At 53.7% G+C, this 22,039-nt stretch overlaps 1 protein-coding gene across 1 annotated transcript in view; it reads right to left on the bottom strand.

The window, feature by feature from the left end:
* TBC1D22A (TBC1 domain family member 22A) overlaps nt 1–22,039 on the bottom strand; it is a 272,552-nt gene that overhangs the window by 222,848 nt on the left and 27,665 nt on the right. The gene's annotated exons all lie outside the window — the stretch shown is intronic.

Here is a 22,039-nt window from a genome sequence, read left to right as displayed (position 1 = left end):
CACAGCTGGCCACTGGGCACCTGAATCCTGGCCCAGCTGAGACGCGATCTGTGTGATACATGCCCCCGACTTGACAGTCGGACCAAAACATGAGTGGACGTGCTCTCCTTCAGTATTTATAGAGATTCCTTATTGGGTTTATGAGGTAATACTCTACACAGTGGATCAGTAAGTAAGATCCATCGTTAGGGTCCATTTCCGGTTTCACTGCACCCCCTCAGTGTGGCGAGGGGAACGAGGAAGTCACAGACGTGGCTCCCGGCACCAGCTTCCCTGCGGGTGGCGCTGCCCGGGACAGCACCACTGGCTCATCCTACCTTGTGTGTGGGCAGGTTCAGGGTGTGTGTTCTGGGGCCTCCATGGGGGACAGGAGCTCCCTGAGGACAGCACCGTCGGACCTGTCACTGCTGCCATCCCGGGTCCTGCAGCAGCACACGGCACCCAGCAAGCGCTCCCTGTGCACACGTTCTCTCTCCCCCCGCCCCCCGGGGCCAGGACCCCTTTCCCACTGAGCCTCTCCATCCATCCACCTGGGAATCCACTACGTTTGCCCAGGGAGTGTGACTCACACATACACCTGTGTGTTCTCAGCGCCCAGCTCCAGGCACAGGCTGAAGAAATGTTCTCCAAATAAACGTGTGAATAAATCACACAGCCGATGACGGACTAAGGAGTTAGGGAAACAGGGACTAGATCATGAGAATAAGGACGGCAATAGCTGCAACCTTGTGAAAATGGCCCACGGACCAGGAGGGACCAGAAAGGCTCCAGCAGGAAAACGTGAGCAGAGCAAACGTGGGCGAGGTGGGACAGAAGGCTGAGTGAGACAGCGCAGGAAGGGGCCCCACGACACTGTGCCGGGGCTTCGAGGCAAAACATGCGTGTGGGTGAGATGCAGGGCAAAGGAAGCAGGGCGACAGCCGCGGTCACTCAGCACCACCGAGGGCCGGCAAACGACACAAGCGCACAAGTGACCAACACAGCTGCTCCATAGCAACACGAGTGCAGGTTGGGACTTTACGCCACCGAGCCGCTCAAAGGCTTATGGTTCGGGAATGTTCCTCACAGGGTGAGTAATAACCGTAAATATAAACAAAACCAGAAACAACTGAAATAGCCAAACAGGGGAATGGCCTGAGAAATGCTTCACCTACGAGCAAACGGAAGCAATGAGTGTACGTGAACGGCTATTACACGGCCATTAGGAATCACGTTGGCAAAGAAAAGCAGCATCATGGGAGAAAACACCATTCACAAGACGGAGAAACGGGGGTGAGGCGCAGCGTTCGGTACCCGCGTGGCCCCACGTCTCTACAAAAGGCAGACACACCTGCGTGCGCACGGCCTCCCCAAGAGACGGGGGATGTGCTCTCCTAACGCCCTGGGCAACCAGGGCAGCAGGTGGACCAGGCGTTCTTCCTGACCCAGGTCTGGGGTAGCTGAGCATGGCAGAGCGGGCCAGGCCCAGTGGCCCCCAACACAACCACGTCCGAGCCCTGGCTCTGCAACACCTCGGGCATGTTTCTCCACCCCCTTTGAGCCTCAGTTTCCTCACCTATAGAACTAGGATAAGAACAGTGTCCACCTAGGGGCCGGCCCGGTGGCGCAGGCGGTTAGAGCTCTGTGCTCCTAACTTCGAAGGCTGCTGGTTCGATTCCCACATGGGCCAGTGGGCTCTCAACCACAAGGTTGCCGGTTCAACTCCCGCAAGGGATGGTGGGCTGCGCCCCCTACAACTAGCAATGGCAACTGGACCTGGAGCTGAGCTGCGCCCTCCACAACTAAGACTGAAAGGACAACAACTTGACTTGGAAAAGTCCTGGAAGTACACACTGTTCCCCAATAAAGTCCTGTTCCCCTTCCCCAATAAAATCTTGAAAAAAAAGAAAGAAAGAACAGAGTCCACCTCACAGGTTCGCTGTGAGAAGAGATGAAGAAATTGCCCAGACAGGACTCAGCACCACACGCTGAGCACCAGAAGGTACCCGGTGCCATAGTTTTTCTCATTGTAACTCAGTATGTGCTAAACTTGAAACCCTACATGTGTAGTTTTAAGTCACACTTCGTATCACAGATGAACAAATCTGACGCTCTGCACGGCAAGGCTGCGCCCCCTCGTGCACGTGGTGAGCTGGGCTCCTTCACGCAAATACGCAGCGGAAGGCCCCTGCGCGGCCTCTGAAGACACAAGTGCTCCAGGAAAGCTTAAACCGACAGCAGCCCCCGGGCACCCCACGGGCTCCTCAAAGGGGCGCAAAGTCCCGGGAGCCTCCAGCCTCGTGCCGCCCCCACCCCGGGAGTCAGGTGCCCACCCACACCATCCCCAGCACTCGGGTCCTCAGTTCTCTCCAGGCCAGGTGGGCGCCGCTCCTTGGGATACCCCGCTGGGTCCCGGGTCCAGGCGGCGGCGCAGACAGCCACCTTCTCTCCAGTGACAGCCCGCGAGGGCCCCGCTGCCACGCTCACCAAAGGCCCAGGCAGAATTCACTGCTCATTCACCTGTGTTCCCACAGGACTCCGCCGGTTTGCTCGGGGGTCCTAACCCGTCCCCCACTCACTGGAATCACCTTCAAATGATCTGCCTCCTCGGGCGGAGCCCCGGGACTCCCTGAGCCCGGCCCATGGAAGCTCACCACATGTTGTCACTGAATGAAATCATCAAAATAATTCCACTACCAATAAAAGGGCTCTTCTTCCCGCCCAGGAAAGTGGAAGAGGAAGTAAAAAGCTAAAATGGAAATAAGGTCTCTCTCTGTCTCAAGGAAAACCAGCCACACTGGCCAAAGCAAATTTCAATCTCACTGAAAATAACTGAATTCAAGGTTGCCTGCTGAAGACCAGAAAGTAACTTTGAAAGTATACCTCACACTTGAATGGTCAGTTTAGGTAACGGAGACAGAACTTTCAAGTACAGACAGCCCAAATCTAGAGCGTGGTGATGACTTCTGACAGAACTAACACACATTCAGAAGGAAATGCCTGGCTTACTGATTCCATATGTTTGATTGAGGAAATAACCACAAATAAATGGAAGAAACGTGTACTTAGTGAGGTATTTAATGGTCTGATCTAGGTCATTAAAGTAAAGGGACAACCAATGAAATCCAGTGACCTGCACACAGAAGGACCTCCGGGGCCGGCTGTGACCTGATGGAGGAGTGACGGGTGGCAGTGGCCACAAGACTCACTGTGGGGACACACTAGAGTGTGTTAGAGAGGAGACGACACCACACCCAAGAGGTCACACTGCAGAAACGAACATGCTGAGGGCTGAGGACAGCACACGATGACTTGGAAAGAACCGAGCAAGGGAAGGCAAATGCCAACCCTGAGGAGGTGAAACGGAACCAGGTGAACACCCAGAGCGCAGTTCTGACCACTGCACTCCCCTACCCCAGCCTTCCCGGCTCCCGACTACCCAGAGAACAGGCGTGTGGAAGGTTCCAGACCTCTGCGACCACCAGTACCAACTCCTCGATTTACCAGTAAGCAAACCGAGACCAAGGACGGGTTACGTGAGCAGAGGGTGGCAGGGGCAGGATTCGAATCCCAGACCTCAGCATCTCCTCTCCATGCCCGTGTTTCTTCCACTGCGCCATGGCTGCCTCCCACCCCAATGACACAGCGCACCTTCCAGGACCTGCCCTGTGCTTCCAGCGTCCCCAAGCCCTGCAGTCTGCAGAGAGCGGCCGTCCCTGCAGTGCGGCAGACTGAAGAAGCGCTCCCTCGGACTCACTTGGCTTCAGGTGCTGGCTCTCCTAGCGGGTGACCCTGAGACGGTGACGTCACCTCTCCAAGTGTCTCAGAAGAACAGCGGCATGGGCCACTGCACACAGCTCCATCAGGGTGGCTACTCGGCCACACACCCACGCAGCGTGCCCTCAGGGCCCTGCCTGGGTGAGTCCCTTCATGGGCACAGCCTCGTCCTGCCCCAGCTGCTGAAATCGCACCCACGGAGCAGGCCCATCCACTACCACAAGTCAAACACACCTCACCTGCCAGCACGGGGCCTGGTCCTCAGCAAGCATCTGATGGGGAAGTGGAGGACGGGTGAGCCCCACTTTCACTGGCAGCCCCTCTGCTGCCCGATCAGAGCCTGTGCCCGGACATTTCCTCACTACTTCATCGCATCAAACCCTCCTGGCCAGCCCAGTGACAGGCCCTGATAGCTTCCACAGTGGCCTCAGTCACCACCCAGCGCCTGTGCCAAAACAAGCTCGTCCAGTGTCCGAATTCCCACTGTCCCCCGCCACAGGCCCGAGGCCAGCCTGCTGCCCTGCACCCAGGGGGCATGGTAATGACTCGTGTCCTGGACCACAGCCAAGTGACAGGACCCTGACACACAGCCTCACCGGGCTCGCTCCCGAGGCCAAAAGTCACCAAGGCTGGTGTAGGTCGCACCACTGCCTGGGGACTCCAGCTGCCAGGCCCCAACCCCTTGGCAGCAGATTGGGGATAAAACTTCCCTTCCTTGAGAACCACCTCCCCTCCCCAAGACAACCAAGGAGCCCCGGGGGCCAGCTACACGGGTGGACTCACAAGGCTGTGAGCAGCGAATGAGTGAGTGCCCCGCTGTGCCCGGTGGTCTGAGACACCCCAAAGGACAAGTTCCACATACCAGCTGGCGCAATGACCTCCATCTAACAAACACTGAGCACACTTAATATGCCAGATCTTATACAAATGACAATGACCTGGACAAAATACAAGGACAAAGGGTGTAAGCCTCAAAGAGAAGATGCATGGATGGGGTCACGCCTGAAACTGCACCCCAGGTAGTCACAGTGGCAGGGTAAATGAGCGGGCACGCCCAGGGTGGGCAGGCTGTGCTGCTGGGGTGCAGGGTCCCACACCTGGTTCTGGTTCTGCTTCTGCACCCTTCTTTTTCCACACTGTAAACTTCTTGAGCAGCCGACATATGCAGAGAGGACAACAAAAAAGAGGGATCTTAGCAATACTGCACAGAAGGGCCTTTCCTACAGAGACCATTCAGTTCCAAAGTGTAGAACATTCTGGTACGGGGAAGGATCCACACAGGCACAGCAGCTGAGGAGCCCCGTGAGAGCTCTGGCCTCCCCTCTGCTGTCCTTCGGTCGCCATCTGAAGGCCGGCCCAAGGCTGCTCTCACTGTCGGTTAAACACCTGAGAAGAGTTAATTGGGTGGGATCTCCATCCCTGACAGTGACCCCAGAGAACATCAAAACAAGTGAACACATTAGTTTTCAACTCTCCCAGAACCCCGGCTCTACCACCTAAGTCCCCACGAGAGGCAGCTGGACGGGACAGCAGGCACAGGGACACGAGTCAGAGACGGGGTCGGTTCCAGCTCAGCCACTTCTACGCGGGAGTCCCTGGTCAGATGGGAAGACCACGCGACCTGGGCCAGCTCCGAGGTCTCAGACACTCAGCCGGCACCGGAAGTGTGACCCGGTAGGGCCAGCTCTGGGGAACCGTGGTCACCTCCTGGTTAGGAGGAGCAGCCACCAGCTGGCCCACGCACGGCTCCCGCACGTAACACCGTGCTGCTCACACACCAACCCCAGCCTCCTTTATGACCTGATGCCAGTGGTACAAAGTCGGGGCACCTGGACTGTCCCCACAGTACCCACGTGTGGGCAAAAGTCACAGATTTGATACACCATATTGTCCAAGAGGTAATTTAATTCTTAATTGAAAAATGTCTAATCACAGGGTACATCTGAAGACAGGCAACCCCAGGGATCAGAGAAAGACCTATCTCTTCACTTGATTTTAGGAATCAGAAATCCCCAAGTATGTAACTGCTAGAAAAACAAAACAAAAGAAAACTCCTGATGACTAAATTTCTGACAATTTTTTGTATTAAGAATATTTTCATTGAGGCATAATTGACATATAACTTTAGTTTCAGGTGTACACAATTTGATATTTGTATATATTCTGAAATGACCACCAGAGTAAGTCTAGTTAACATCTGTCACCACAGTTACAATTGTTTTCCTTGTGATGAGAACTTTCAAGATCTATTATTCTCTTAGCAGCTTTCAAATAAGTAATACAGTATCACTAGCTGTAGTCACCACACTGTACACCACACCCCCGGGACCTATTTATAACCAGAAGCTTACCTTTGGGCCCCCTCATCCATTTTGCCCCCCCCCCACTTCTGGTGACCACCAATCTGCTCTTGTATCTATGAGCTCGTTGTTTGGTTTTGGTTTTGGTTTTGTTCTAGACTCCACATGCAACACAGACCATACAGTATTTGTCTTTCTCTGATTTATTTCACTGAGCATAACACCCTCAAGGTCCATCCACGTTGCTGCAAATAGCAAGAGGTCCCCGTTTTTTATGGCTGAATAATATTCGTGTGTGTGTGTGTGTGTGTGTGTGTGTGTGTGTGTGTGTATGTACTACATGTTCTCGACCCATCCACCCACTGACGGACACTCAGGTTTCCTCCCCACCTTGGCCGTTGTACGTCACGCTGCAATGAACATGGGGAGCCCGTGTCCTTCTGAGTCAGTGATTTTGTCTTGTATGGACAGACACCCCGGGGTGGAACTGCAGGGTCCCATCGTAGGTCAATGCGCATTCACGACACATTATTAGGTGGCTGCACAAGACTGAATGGACACCACCACCGAACTGCACACTTTAAAGTACTTAATTGTATGCTACGTGAATTTCACCTCAACTTAGAATATATATTTTTTACTTGAAAATTTGATGATTTTGATGCCATTCTGACACTTGTGAATAAAAGGATTGTGCTTATGTTCCAAATATCACCTGTTGTCAGGCTCTCCAATGTATATAAATGGAAATGGACACGTATGTTTCCATTTGTATCTTTAAAAGGGAGGGGGAGGGACAGACACACACAAGTAACCACACAGTCACTTGAATACACAGACACCTTCTGAAAGGAGATGAGAAGCAGGAGGGGCTGCCGGAGACTCACTTGTCATTATAAGCCCTTAGGGACCATTTGGATAAACATTGTGTAACGTAGCCTTTTCAATTAAAAAAAAAAAACTAGTAAACAAAAAGTAACAATGAACCTTCCAGTGAGGAGCCCTCGCGTATTCCACCCTCCATGTCCTCCACAGAACACCGAGAAACTCTTAGTGTTTGTTACATTTTTTGAATACTATTAAACGTCTAGATTTTGATTGAGCACATGAATTAAATGTTGGTTTAGACAGATATACAATTTTAATAACAATTTTAAGTAAAGATCATTTTCAAAACATTATACAGCCATTAAAAGTGACGGGCATAAAGACTAGCAACATGGGAAAGGCTTATGACATAATATTAACTAAAAAAAAAAAAGGGTAACAGATCACATCTATATTCTCAACTGCCTCTGTGAGAAAAATGCGGTGGGGGAGGATTTATAGGGGAGACACAGCAGGCAGCTGCCCCCTGTGGGCTGGACACAGCGCTAACCACTTCTTGCTGGATTAGCTCATCAAGCTTCCAAAACACAACGCTGGCAAGCATCATGATACCCATTTTACAGACGAGGAAACTGAAGCTGAAAGAAGATTAAAAAAAAACCACGATCGCTCTGTTAGTGAATGGCAAAGCGAGGCCACACCTGATGTGACCCAGAGCTCACACTCCTGTTTTCCACACACCTGTCACCCAAGATGCGAAGGCTTACAGGGGCAGGAGGGCTGGCACTTACGGCTTCTTACTTTCCTATAACACGGTCATTCTTACTTCCAGAACCTAAAACAATACATGGGTTACACTACACCTTGGGTGAAAATCGGTTTAAAAAGATAAGCTTACCTAATTTTTTTAGAATATTTTATGCTAAGAAAAACAACATTCATTTTTTAAGCATTTTAGGCAAACTTGAACTTTTTTCCTTTAGGACCAATTTAAACATAGTCTAAGATTTCACCAGAAAGCTTTTAGTTGATATTAATATCTCAAGAGGTGGCTCAAAACCAAAACCAAAGCCTTACCTGACAATGTTTCCCTCCTCACAGTAAGTTCAGGGTAAAGCTGATTTTCTTCACTCCCTACAGAACCCCGTGTTTTCTTTATCCTGGTACCAGCTGACTTCAAGTGTTTTCAACTCCCTGTTTGTATTACACCCCGTTGTAATGCCGAATGGAATGATTTCCATCTCCTTTGCCTTGCATTTCTATTATTAGAAATGTCTTCTTTTTCTTCTTTTAACCACGTACGATTCCACCCTGTATCAAATTTCTACACGCGAGCTTTCCATATCCAGGTGAAGGGATGAAAAAGTCAGGGTGCAGTATGTCACATGCCATGTAATGACGTCTCGGTCAACGATGGACCACACATACAAAGGTGGTCCCAATAACGCAGCAACTGTGTGGGGTGTCACATGGGTACGGGATTTACTGTATGTAGACACGTATATCACTGCGTGAGTTATATACATGTCTAGCCGCTATGTTGTGTGCTGTACACCTGAAACTAATATAACACTGTATGTCAACTGTAACTGAAAAAATAAAATAGCATTTTTTTTAAAAAGGTGGTCCCATAGATTTTAATGGAGCTGAAAAACTGTCGCCTAGTGAGGTCGCAGTAACGTAGCACAACGCATGACTCACGTGTGTGACGTTGGTGTCAACACACCCACCGCACTGCCGGTCGTTTAAAAGCATAGCTCATCAGTTATGTACGGGACATGACACTTGGTCATAAACGACTGTTACTGGTTTGTGTATTGACTACACTAGACTTTTACGGTTACTGTAGAGTGCACCCTTTCTCCTCATAAACAAGTTTGCTGTAACACAGTCGCCGTGTTATCCGGCAGCAGCCTCATCCATCTCATGTTTACGTGTCTCGTGAGGGCACCATTTCCTCTTGTGCTTGATTTCATTTCATGCTGTCTTGTTCATCTCGGCCCCGCAGGGTTCCCACAATGACAAATGACCTAATGACGCGTTTCCCATTGTTAAGTAATATGTGACTGTACAAAGAGGCCAGATGAGAAGTCCCAGGACCCGTTACTCAGGGCCTCTAATCTTAGACAGATCCTCCTTCTCTGGGTCTCAGTTTCCTCATCTGCAAAGTGGGGGTGATGGGGGTGCTGCCAGATCTACCTACCACTTAGGGTCAATACTGAACCAAAGAGCTACTTTGCGGGAAAGAGCGTTATATACAAAGGCCATCATCCTATAGCGGGCAGGGAGGTGCCACGCAGTGACCAAGTAGTACCACATCTATCTCATCAAGCAAAATGGCTGCCACAGACTGTTTGTGTCCCCTCCCCCAACTTGATATGTTATAAATCCTGACTCCCAAGGTGACGGGATTAGGAGGTGGGGCCTTTGGGAGGTTGCATAGGTCATAGGGTGGAGCCCCCATGAATGGGATTCGTGCCCTTATAAGAGACACCCCAGTATCCCTGCCCCTTCCAGCACGTGTGAGATACGATTCTGCCAGCACCCTGACCTTGGACTTCCCAGCCTCCAGAACTGTGAAAAACACGCCTGTGGTTTATACGCCACCCAGGCCGGGGTCTTCGGTTACAGCAGCCCGAGGTGACTAAGACCAACGCAACAGCTGTGCTTCACCTTCCGTCTCACGTACTGAAACACACAGACCCACTGTGCCTCGGGAAGAGCTCAGCACGAAGCAGCTCCTGGGCGTCACAGCTGGCTGGCTGTGCGTGACATGAGTCCTCAGAAGGGCTCCAAGGCTCCACGACGACCAATGAGCCCCCGGAAGCGAGGTGACCAGCATGCACCCCATCAACTCGTGTGTCCTGAGAGTGAATTTTCAACAGAATGGTTTGTGGAGCTGAGCGGGGGACCACAGCCCACTGGGCCCCGTTAAGTGACAAAGCAAAGCACCACCTCGCTTCCAGAGCACAGCAGGCCCGGGACTCACACACGGTCTCTGGAGCCCTATTTCCACTTGGGTGGTGGCGCCTGTGTCACCTCAGCCTGAGAGCGTTTCTCAGACATCTGGTCCTGTTGTCGGGGTCAGGTCACAGTCTACCCACCTTCCATCATCAGCGCCCCCATTGAATGTCAATTTTCATTTGCCTTTCCGCCAGGCACCCCCTATCATCAAGGCAGTTCAAGAGTGGGGGTCCAGGCCCTGGGAATTCAAGGAGCCATCACATCAGGCCTCTCCTGCCCCACCAGCCCTGCACACAAGTGACCGCTGCGTTTTCCCTCCCAGGAAAGGATGACAACTTGGGCCCATCAGGAATCACACAGGGCCTGGGAGTGACAGTCCAAAATGGCACCCAGACCCCTCTTTTCTTCTCCACTTTCTTGCTTTTCATCTTTAACACATTCAACTTCCTACTTGTAAGTTCTCTGGGCCTCCTGGTCTGAGCAGACAAACCGATGGCACAAGGTCACTGGAGCAGAGGGTCCGGCCGACGCTGGCTCCCACTGTGTCCACTTAGTAAAGGAGAATAACCAACAGAACCTCCTTGGAAAAGTACCACAGTGAGTTGGGCCTCTGCTTCCTGGAAAGCACAGGATGCTGTGGAACAGTGGAAGATAACAGAGAAGCAGACAGCCTGTGCTTCGGGCCCTCTCTGGGCTCCTTCCCAGGGATTCCATGTACGTCCATGTACCTGACTACAGAGCAAGCACTCAAAGTTAGTTCTCACCACCACCATGACCACCACCACAGTCACCACCACCACCACCAATACCATCACCATCACCACCATCATCACCATCACCATCACCATCACCTCCATCACCACCATCACACCATCCCAAAGCCCTTGCTCCAAATCTAAAGAAGTCACGAAATTCTGCTGCTATGCTTCCCGCCACCCTTCCAACCGTCCTTCTCAGGGAACCCCTCCCCTGGCTCCACCTGGCCAGGGTACAGGATGTAGATTTGAAGCCCGCACCAGGTAGGACCTGGTCACAGAACCTGCCCATCCCCTGATAAAACACAGTTCTTGTGTCCAGGCCGTGCCTGGGGAGAAGCAAACACCTATTTGCTCAGCAACCAGCAGAAGGCCAGTCCCTGGAGGAAGCCGGCTTTCTAGGCCTCGCATTACCAAAGCCAATTCCACGACCATCTACTCTGGGTCTGGCCAGCCGAGGATCGCCAGCCACTGTTCTGCCCTCTCCAGACCCAGGTGTGACTCGCCTGCCACAGACACTGCCCTCTGCCCACTTGGGTTCCCGCCACCCCTCTGACCTCGGGCTACGGGTACCAACTCACCATCACTTCCAAAGTCTCCGCGAGGGCGAAGCGTATCATCCCACTTTTCTAAGTTAACACATGCTTACAACATTTCTTATCTTGATTTTTTCTCAGCTCAGCTCTATATGTCAGTTCTAATGGTCTGTGGTCATTCTTTTTCTTAATAACAGATTTCAAGAAACTTAAATCATCTTTAGAAATTTTTTTTTTTTTTTTTTTGCGTTTCCAAGACTAGACACCTGGCTATACAATGGTTTGTGGTCCTTTGAAGTCTCAGTTCCATTGGGGGAACGGGACACAGAGGGCTCATCCTAAATGCCATGTCTTTGACTATGAAAAGTCAAGTTCACTTATTCATTCCCTCCACACCCAACACAACGGTTCAATACAATTCAAACATTTTCGGGTCTCTACTACGTGCTCGGGACGGTGCTAAAAGCCAGCCGTGGGTTAAATTCTACAATATAAGAAAGACAGCCCTGGACCTCATGGACCACTGGCAAAGTGACAGATACACAAAAGTCTATCTGAGTGGCAAACACAGCTGGCTGTCTAACCCATATCCATCCTTGCTCTTCCTGTTACCAGAACCCCAATTCCAAAGTGCCAATGGTTGAACCCATTTCTCAGCAACCCCTGCAGCTAGGGGTGGCCATGTGACCCAGTCCAGTCACACTCAGCTCTCCAGATCAGAAGACAGATGCCCTGGTGACTTCGCCTCCCACAAGATGATGGGCGCCATCTTGTGGCCACGAGCTTAGATCCTTGAAGAGAGCGCAGTGACACAATGCCAACAGCTACCTAACTCCAGACATCGTGCTGAGAAAAATAAACCACTACTGTTTCAAAGCCCGTTACCTGCAGTCAAACCCACATCCCTCGACACCAGGTAACGCATGTCGGCTGGTGAGCCGCTAGGGGGACAGGGGGCGGGAGAGGTAAGACTGCCAGCTAGTGGGCGGGCGACTCCAGCAGCATTTCCTGAGAATGCGCCGTGTACCGCCGTCACTGCAATGAGGACGAGCGACAGAGCCACGGCCCACAAGGAGCTCACCGTTTAGTGGTCAGAGGGACGTAACTCTCAAGTCGATGAGAGGCGGAAGGTGACAGGAGCTAAGTGACGGGACAAGTGCTGAGCGAGCAAGGGGCGAATCGTTCCCAGCGATTCTTACACACCCTCCTCACTTCTCTTCTCCCTCAGAGAAAACAGACACCACAGTCTCACAACTGCTCAATTGGTAATGAATAGCCTAATCTACAAGAGAAATTACTAGAGAAACAAAGACAAACATGTAACAGACTGACTTTCAAGACTGCTCCTTTAAAATTGTACAATAGACTGGTAAACATTTTTTTCACAATAAATCGAAGAGTCTACAAAGAAAATCACCATGCCATAGAAACAAGTTCTCTGAAAGAACTTGGAAGGTTTCCTATTGAACTGAAGATTTACTCCACTACAGAGAGTAAGTCAAATACTTAACTTTCGCGCAGTCATATTCAATTTGTTTTTCTTTAAGCTGAGTGATACGACAGGTAGTTCAATTACCTATGCTGGCGGTGGCCGTGCAGCGGTGGCAGGAGCCATGTCCCCGCAGTCCCCCGCCCGCCCCGCCAGCCCGCAGACGGAAGCAGACGACAACCCCAGGCAGTTCCGCTAGGGGCTCCGCCGGCTGACACGCTCAACAGGAGGTGAGACCACGGAGATGAAAACACACTGCGGTCAGCACAGCGCGCGTGAACACGGGCGACTGTGGCTTGTTGGTGTTATTACCATTTCCATTTCTCCAACCTTCAGTAACATTCCAGTAATATCATCACCGAAACCTGTGGTGAGAAGATCACGCAGGGAGAAGAGACGCAGAGACGCGCTCCGCGGCGGGAAGAGTCGGGCAGGAGGCCGCCCGCACGGAGGACAGAACTCTGAGGGCAGGCGCGTGCGGTGACACTGGGGACACCGGGGAACAGTGGGAACCAGGAGCCACGGTGTGAAAACTGTCCCCCACTAAAGGGAGACTGTCACTGCAGCGCGGCGCCACTTGGATCTTAGTAATAATTAGTTCCCTAAAAACTCCTTTTAGAGAAACACAATAAAACCAGACAGGACTGTGCAGCCCCAAGACGGGGAGGAACGACTACACAGTCGCTCGACACTGAAGGACAAGTGTCCACACAGGCCGCTCACTGTGCCAGGCACGGAGGGCTCAGCAGGGCTCCACAAACACAGAGTCCTGGCCCCTGGAGGGAAGGGGGCACGTGCACAAGCAGGTGGAGGGTGACGGGTGCCCGGGAGGAAAACAAGGCAGGATGAGGAGGGACTCGGGGACTCAGACGTTCTGGGCAGGCAGAAGACGCTGCAGCCTCGCTCGGCTCAGCTCGGCCAGGAGAGCCTGATGACAGGTGACATTGGAGCAGAGACCTAGAGGAAGTGAGCCACACGGAAATCCAGGGCAGGCCCGGGGCACAGACATGCTGGGGTGTTCTAGAAAGCCCAGAACACGGGAGGGGAGGGATGAGGGGAGGCCTGAGAGGAAGTGGCAGACCGTGTCACCAGGCCTGCAGCTGTCCCCGAGCCAGCCAGGAACCGCTGGGTGGCTGACAAGCCCCAGAGCTGCCTTTGCTTTCCAAGGATCACTGACTGCTGCGTGGGGGACGGCTTGGGGCCCAGGGGCTGGCGGGGGGGCCGGCAGGCCAGAGGTGCAGCTGGGCCAGGGCGTGGACGGATGTGCTGCGCATCTGAAGGCAACAAGATCCGGTGACGGGGCGTGACGAGGACATGGGAGGCGGTGACAGGGCTGAGCTTGGGCCTGAGGCCCTGGAGGGGCGGCTGCTGTGCACAGAGCTGGGGAGAGGGCGGGCGGGTTCCGGGCAGGAGTCGGCCTGTGGCTTCAACTCAGTGGACGCCTCCAACCCAGAAAGCGCTTTAAAAATAGGTGAACTTTTTAAAACACTAACTCCCCCACATGTGTGTTCTTCACGGAAGCAGCTCTGCCAGCGTTCCCCCCGGTTATCAGAAGAGATGCTACCTGGGAGAACCAATAATGGGGGGACCTCCAGGAGAAACAGGTGGAAGGTGGAGATAGGCAGGGAGAGGACAGAACACGAAGAAGCCTCGACCCGCGGCACCAAGCGGCCTGTCGCCTCACAGAGAGGCAGGGGCCCCGCCTGCGGCCCCGTGCTCTGCACCCCATCACACCAATGCCCACCCAGTTCAGACAGAATCAGAATAGGCAATAATACCAGTTCCCACGCGAGGTGAGGCTCAGCCAATCCACACCCAGGAAAACGAGACACAGCGACCATGACAAAGGTCCCAAGAGAATCTTCCGATCCCTCAGTGCATCACGCTGAGATCACTCGCTCATCACACAAGTGCACGAGCACCTGCTATGTGCCAGGCCCGCCCTCACCCCGCCCACAGCGTGGGCTCTGAGCAGGCCGGAGTCACAGAGCCCAGGCTGTCCATAAATTCATTAGCCCGCTTTTTAAAGTATCTCTGTTTGTTGCACTAAAAGTACTTTTTCCTCAAACCACAGAGCAGAGATAAAGCCAGACCTTCAAAGGCACCCCGCCCAGGCTTCCCGACAGCCTGAGTGGGGCCATCACTCCTGCTCCATCTCTCACACGCTAATTGCTTTCCAGAAGCGCCGCTGGCATCAGCACCGTCCTCTGGGCTTATCCACAGAAGCTCGTCTCCAGCTCAACTGGCATCAGCGGCGAAAGAACCAAACACTGTCCACACCTCGGATTAGAAACGGGATGTAAACAGGCCAACTAAGCCAGTGGGTCACAAACACAGTGACTGGGGAGGCAGAAGTGCATCCAGCCAAGAAGAAGGCGCGGGTGGAAAGGAGCAGGAGCAGGGGGAGAAGGGGAGAGGAGGGAGGGAGAGGAGGGGACATGAGGGGGTGGAGAGAAGCAGGGGAAGGAGGGGAGGGGAGGGGAGGGGTAAGAGAAAGGGGTGGGGGGGAGGGGAGGGGAGAGAGAGGAGGGGAGAGAAGGGGAGAGGAGGGGAGAGGGGACAGGAGAGACAGGAAGGGGGTGAAGAGGAGGGGAAGTGCGGGCGGGGGGGTCACTGCCGCCCCAGGGCCAGCACTGTGCTCCCTGCGGCTCAGCACTGAGCACACAGAAGGGCGGCTGGACGAGGAACGGTGCCACTGAGACAAAGTAGTCACTTGTGTGCTGTCCCCTGGGGGCTCTGCACTCAGGGCCTGGCGTCCTCGTGGAAGTCCTTCCCTGATGAGATTCAAGCGACAGACTGAGTGAGCTGGAGCTGGCCTCTTGTCCCTCTCACGTTCTAATGCCTTCTGAGGACCTGGCCACGCAGGCACCGCCCTAATTGATGGGCTTTGCTGTTACAGGCAGGTAAGGCTGCAGGGCGGGCGCCTGGCCACCAGAGGGCGCTGCTGGGCGCTGCGGGCCCGGGGCCCAGACCTGGAGCTGCAGCAGCAGAGGCGGCGTCCTGGCCACAGCAGCCGGGAGCCATCCCACAATGCCCTGCTCCAGCCTCTCCGACGAGGCCCCGAGGGGAGAACAGGGCCCCTTTCCTCAAGGCCTCCGAAGAACAAGGGGCATAATGCCCGCTGTCTCCACCAACCAGGAATGAGTGTGACTGGGGGTGTGAGCGCATCCCATGCTGACCGTGACCAGCTCTGCCCTCACTGCAGGGCTGCAGGGCATCTGGTCCTGACCGAAGACTCACCCTCGTCAGCTGTGAATCTGGAGCAGACAGCGGTGTGTCTGGGTTTGGGGGAGAGTGTGTGTGAGTGTGAGAAAGTGAGTGTGTCTGTGTGCACACACGCGGGCCGTGCACACACGCATGGCACAGTACCGAGCAAGCGTAAGAACCCAAAATGGCAGCAACTGTGCAATTACTTGGATAGACTGTCGTCTCACCTTATTTGCAGGGGACACCTTCCGAGACCCCGGTGGATGCCTGAAACCACGGATACTCTCGCACCCTCTGTATGTGATTTTTCCTGTACACATATAACCTTGTCACCGGAAGGAAGCATTTGACGGCTTCTCCTCGGCATCTCTGAATTGCCAGCATCACTGCCCTGCGCTTGGGGCCTTTATTAAGTAAAATAAGAGTGACAGGAACACAAGCACCGCGAACTGACACAGTGGATCTGATCACCGAGCCGGTACTAAGTGACGGGGGGGGGGGGGGGGGACGTGGCACGGGATGACAGACGTCTACCTGGGGGGCAGAGCAGGTTATCTCACGCTACTCAGAATGGCATACAATTTGAACTTATTTTTTACAGCAGAAACACATTATTTACTAACCAAAGGGACGACCCTAATGAAGCCACCACGAAGAACAGTTGTCTGTACCACGTCTGTGGGGAAGGTACCTGAACAATAATGGGGGAAGCCTGCAGAGATTTGCTCACTGAACTGAGTCTGTGTATCCTCGCAGCTAATTCCTGTCCAGAAGGATGATGGAATTTTTACTCTACTTTTTCAGACACCCAAGTACAGGTGACATTATTCAAGACTCATCCACCACTAGTTTCCCACTTTCCAGTTTTCCTGTTACTGTGCTTTCCTTCCCGTCCCACTCCTGAGCCGTTTTTGGAGTTGCAGGCAGCCTGAGTTTTTCTGCCATCAGCTGTAGTTCCTTCAAACTCCTTCCCCAGTTATGTGAAAACTGCGTTGTTTTCAACATGCTCTGTTTTTACAGTGAGGTGTTTGCCATCAGATGTGCTGACACAGTTTGGTTTGGCCATGGCACCCACTTTTCGCAGAGCCAACCCCACTCCAACTTTCCCTCGCGGACTCATCAAAGCCTTAGTTCCACTAAAGTGCCCTCTTCCTACCAGCTGCTGTTTGGCGCCCATGGTAGGCGGCACGAGGGGCAAGAGGGGCAGAAGGTGGCGTGGGGAGCGTGGCTTAAAACTTATAAACTGCTTATTTCTGGAATTTTCCATTTAATATTTTTGGACCACGGTCAACCGCGGATAAGGGAAATCATGGGAAAACAAAACCGCAGATAAGGGGGGACGACTGTACTGCTTCCCCTGGCTGTTTCACAAGTGCTGATTTTGTCTCCCCAGTGAAATGACACACTTCTTGGGCATTTTCTGGCTCCTGTGTCCATCAGCTGTCCCCTACCCTCGCAGCCTCTGGCCCCAGCTGTGACAGTCTTGGCTTCCTCCTTCTCCCCAGTCTACCCAGCTTTATGTCCAACCAGGCACAGGGCCCAGTGGCCTGCCCTCCGGAGCCTGGGGAACTGACCACCACACCTCACCCACGCCAGCCAGGACCCTCGGCGCCTTCCTCCATCTACTCCCCCAATTCTTCCCTGTCCCTCCGGTCCCTCCCCTCCCCACTCCCAAGTGGCTGCCCGAGGACAATGCCACCACAGCGCCCTGCCCAGAAGGCCTCAGGGCTCCTCCTTCCACAGAACAGCAACCACTTTCTGATGCCTCCAGAGTGAAAGCTGAGGCCCTTCTCCTGGCCTTTCAGCCCCCAGGACCCGTCCCTTCCTGCCTCGCTGGCCTCCTGCCCTCTCCCAGCAGGCCCCGGCCTCTGCAGCTGCTCTCCACGCCGCAGGCAGGAAGCCCCACTGCAGCCCAGGACCTGTGCCCCGCTGCCCCCTCCCTGGGAAGCTACTCCCCACCTGCAAATGCACACCTTCCAAAGCAGTCTCCCCGAAAAGCACGGCAGGTCCTAGAAAGGGGTCATTTCACTTCCACATCATTCGTTATGACAATGACGAGACAACAAAGGAACTTAAGGGTTTCGTTATAGGTCGTTTCGCTTAGAGTCGCAGAGGCTCGGGAAGGTGTTAGGTGGGGACTTACTGACCCCACACCCGAGGGTCTGCTGCCCACTCACTCTAGGGCAGCACCAGCCTCGATCAGTCAGCAGTTTTACTCTCCACACACACGTAACACCTCTGACAGCTGCTAGAGGACGGACTTCACGTGTGTGTTTGTCCGTCTCCCCGCGCCCGGACATCCGTCTCCCAGCGCCAGGACGGCCGTGTCCCCACATTAGAATGTGTGGGCAGGGCCCCCGGGGTCTGCCACCCTGCTTCGCCCCACTGCCTCCACCAGGAGCAGGTGCTCAATGACCACTGGTGAGGGAACGAAGCAGGCGGACACCTTTCAGACGTCACCTCCTATGTTGCAAGGATGCTGCAGGGTCGGCCCGATCCCCCATTATGGCTAATGACACAGGAGGCTGGGTCTCCTCCTCAGAGTCGGCCCCCTGGCTCGGGGGCTGCACTGCCTCCTGCCCCGCCATCACCGCGTAGGGAGACTGTCCTCCAGCCCCGGGCCCTGAGGGCACATCTAACTCAGGGTGAACAACCCCAAACCCCCCAACCAAACAACCCTCTGCTCCCCACGCCGTCTACTGAGTGCCCCCCATCTCACAACCCAGATCACGTGCTCTCATGGAGGCCGGCCGGCCCCACGGACCTGGCCCTTCTGTGCTCACTTCTGACGCCTACAGTGCGAGGGGACGCGTCACACACCGTGTGACCTCAGGCCCCACTGCATGGGCCCCGCACACTGCCAGGCTGCACTGCCATTCTGAGGCCTCCGAATGCCATTTCCGTGGGCACTGGAGCAGGCAGCCGTGTGTGAGGACATCCGGGTCCCTGAGAGGGCCGAAGGAGCTGTCACACTCGTTTGCCACGCTCGGCCCAGGATCCCACCAGCGCCAAGCTAAACGGGAAGCCACGCCCGCTGGACAGGCTGGCCCTTGGCAGGAGAATCGTTCCTGTGGGCACTTCTCACCGCAGCAATCTGCTTTCCAACACTGACTGGCAAACATTTGCCGCTTGCGTCTTTCATGTAATGTGAAAACGATACATTCTGCTGTCTTACGAAGCGATCTTAAATGCCTTACAAAAACAGGCAACTTACCAGCTATTTTCTCTTGCCACTAAACACAAATCCAGTCATTGTTTAGCTGTGAAAGCCTTGGGTTTAGCTTTTTGGTGTTAGATGTGATATTTAAATAGAATTCTGAAGAAAGAGAAAAAAGCCCGTAATCCCATCAACCTAACAAAAGAAGATTTTTACATGTTAACCTTTCAATCTATCCATCCATCCACGCATTTTCCCACAAGTCTTGAAAGCTTTATTTTTAAGTATGATTTTAAGTTCCCAAGTTACCCCAGTGACAAAGTCCACGAGAAGGTTCTAACTGGGGGCTCAGATCCTGGCCCAGAACAGGATTCCATCAGGCAATCTTGTTCTCATCAGCTCTCTCCCTGCCACCTACCATGAGAAACAGCGGAACATAACCAAGGAAGCATCTAGAAACGGCCTTGACATGTCAATGATCACAAAAGTGGCCACATATGCCCACGTGCTAAGAGTCAAGTTAGAGGATAAATGGGTCCAAGCAAACAGAAATAACGTCTCCTGAGCTTCTATGACGTGCTGGGCGCCCTCCTAAGCGCTTTCTGTGTATTAGCTGTACAACTGGTACAGCTGCCATTACGCCTACAGATGAATGAGGGGACTGAGCCCAGAAGTCGCCAGGCCGGTCCAAGGGCCAGGTCACGGCGAGGAAGCAGTGGGGCCAGCACTCCACGCAGCAGCCCGTCCCCACAACCTCCACTCTCACTGGCCTCCCTACACTGCCTGAAAGGCAGACGTGTGTTGGGGAACCAGAAAAGCCAGTGGCTACGGAACGTCCTTCACGCACGACCCACCTGTCCTTCCCAGTGTGCTGGGGAGACTCCACCCGGTCCTCCAGCTCTCCCTCTCCCCCACCCACATTAGTGATGCTCTAGAACGTCCCCAGCACAGAGGAGGATGGGACACCTGAAGAACAGTTGTCAAGTCGTCTGTAGTAACCGGAAATTTGGAGTGCCCATCAGGAGGGGCGGTAAATGACGACGGGGCACCGCGACCGGAGTGCTCAGAGCACTGCACAGGCTACGGCGTTCTCCAGGGTTTCATGGGAAGCAGACGGTTCCGTGTACAAAGTGAGAGCAACAGTGCTGCCATTCCTATGGAGAAAGAAGGCGCACGGTGCGAATGCACAGACCTCAAAGGTGTCTCCACAAATCACCAAGGACAGAGAGCACCTCGTCCCTGGAAGAACTGGCCGACCCCATCTTAACCAGGTGATCAGAGAGGACGTCGTCAGCAACAGGACAAAGCAGCACCACAGCCTCCTGCGACAGCGACCAAGAACACGGATGACCTGAGCAGCCCAAATCTCCTCAGGAGGACGTGACAGCCTACACCGAGGGGCCCGCATTTGCAATGACACCCAGGTCACAGAACGGGGCGCAAGGCTGGGTACTGCACCTGGTTACCACAGACAGGAGACGTGACACGAATGCGGCACGTGGTCCCACGGGATTCTGGACTAGAGGAAAGATATATGGTCAAATGTGGACTGTGGATTACAGAGTAGTACCTTATGGGTACTATTACTAAGTTTCCTGACTTTGTTGTATTATTATGAGTTTCAAGTGTATAAAACAACGTACTAGACATTTACACCCCTCACGAAGTGATATCCCCCCCCCAATCTACCACCCCTCTGACATCCTGTACAGCTGTTACAACTCCACTGACTCTATTCCCTGCGCTGTACCCCACATCCGGTGACTATACACGTTAAATTGTAGTTGACGTACAGCTTTATTCAGCTTCAGCTTCAGGTGTGCAGGGCAGTGCTCAGGCACCTCCACTATCCATGAAGTGCTCTCCCTAATGGGACAAGTGCCCATCTGACACCCTCCAAAATCTTTACAGCATTATTGGCTATGGCCCCCAAGCTGCCTTTCGCGTCCCCACGGCAACAGTGCGAACAGCATCTCGTGCTTCTCATTCCGTCACCTTCTCCCCATCCCCACCCCGCCCATCCAGCACCCCTGTTTTTTCTCTCTCTGAGTCTGTTTCCGTTTAGTTTGCTCCTTTACTCTGTTCTTTAGATTCCACGACTCTCCGGACTTTGACAGTGATTCTGGGTCTCCACTGAGAGAAAGTCCTGTTCTCAGGAAACACACAGCGAGGTTTTCAGGAGCGAGGGGATATGAGCCACCAGCACAAGGAGAGTAAGTGTCCACACGGCACGCGCAGAAAGAGAACGGGGCAGAGTGTGAACAATTGATGACTCGGGTAAAGAGCACATGGGAGTTGCTCGTACTACTCAGGCAACTTTTCTATAATTTGACATTATGTCAAAATGAAAAGTCTGACCCAACACTGCAGGGACCATCTCTGGATGAAGACACATGGGAACGAGCACAGGGAAGGAAGGGGGAGGCATAAAGGAAAGGAACTCATTTTCACCACACGCCCTTTAGCGCAAGTAAATGCCTAACGTGTGTGTGCAAAAACCAGCAAAACTAAAGAGGGAGCCCCCCATGAGAACGGTCCCGAGAACCCCAGAACCCCAGAACGAGGCTCCAAGACCTTCCAGCCGCCTCCTGGGCCCCAGGCAGGCTGCTTCCCCTTGGCCAGGCTCCGCCCCGGCGGGCTGCTCTGCGCCCCCATCCATGGGCCTCACACGCCACCTGCTGGCCGAGCGCGGCACTGCCCACCTCAGGGAGCCAGGACCTCAGAGCTCCTGTGGCACTTGCCCTGCAACCAGCAGTGATGGCCTGACCGTCCTGAAAGCTCCAGCATCCAGCAAACGCCTAGCACAGGGTGGCACTTGACAAAGAGGAGCGACGTAAAAGAAAGAACGCAGATTGCACTGCAATTCCAGCAGGCGAACTTGGCAGCGAGCACCTGCCTCGGAGCCTGGTTGCAGAGCGTCCATGGAGTAGGTATCATGACCCACAAGAACCACGCTGGTGACGCCACTGTCCTCTGCAGGCCCGACGGTGGCCCTGCAGTGCCCACAGCCGATCACACTCTATGCCGACTGGAAGACCCAGCAGGAA

Source organism: Rhinolophus sinicus, linkage group LG02 (genome assembly GCF_036562045.2).
Source record: "Rhinolophus sinicus isolate RSC01 linkage group LG02, ASM3656204v1, whole genome shotgun sequence".
Lineage (NCBI taxonomy): Eukaryota > Metazoa > Chordata > Mammalia > Chiroptera > Rhinolophidae > Rhinolophus > Rhinolophus sinicus.
The sequence above is the reverse complement of the archived record's forward strand: the minus strand, read 5'-3'. Positions and strand labels throughout refer to the sequence as shown.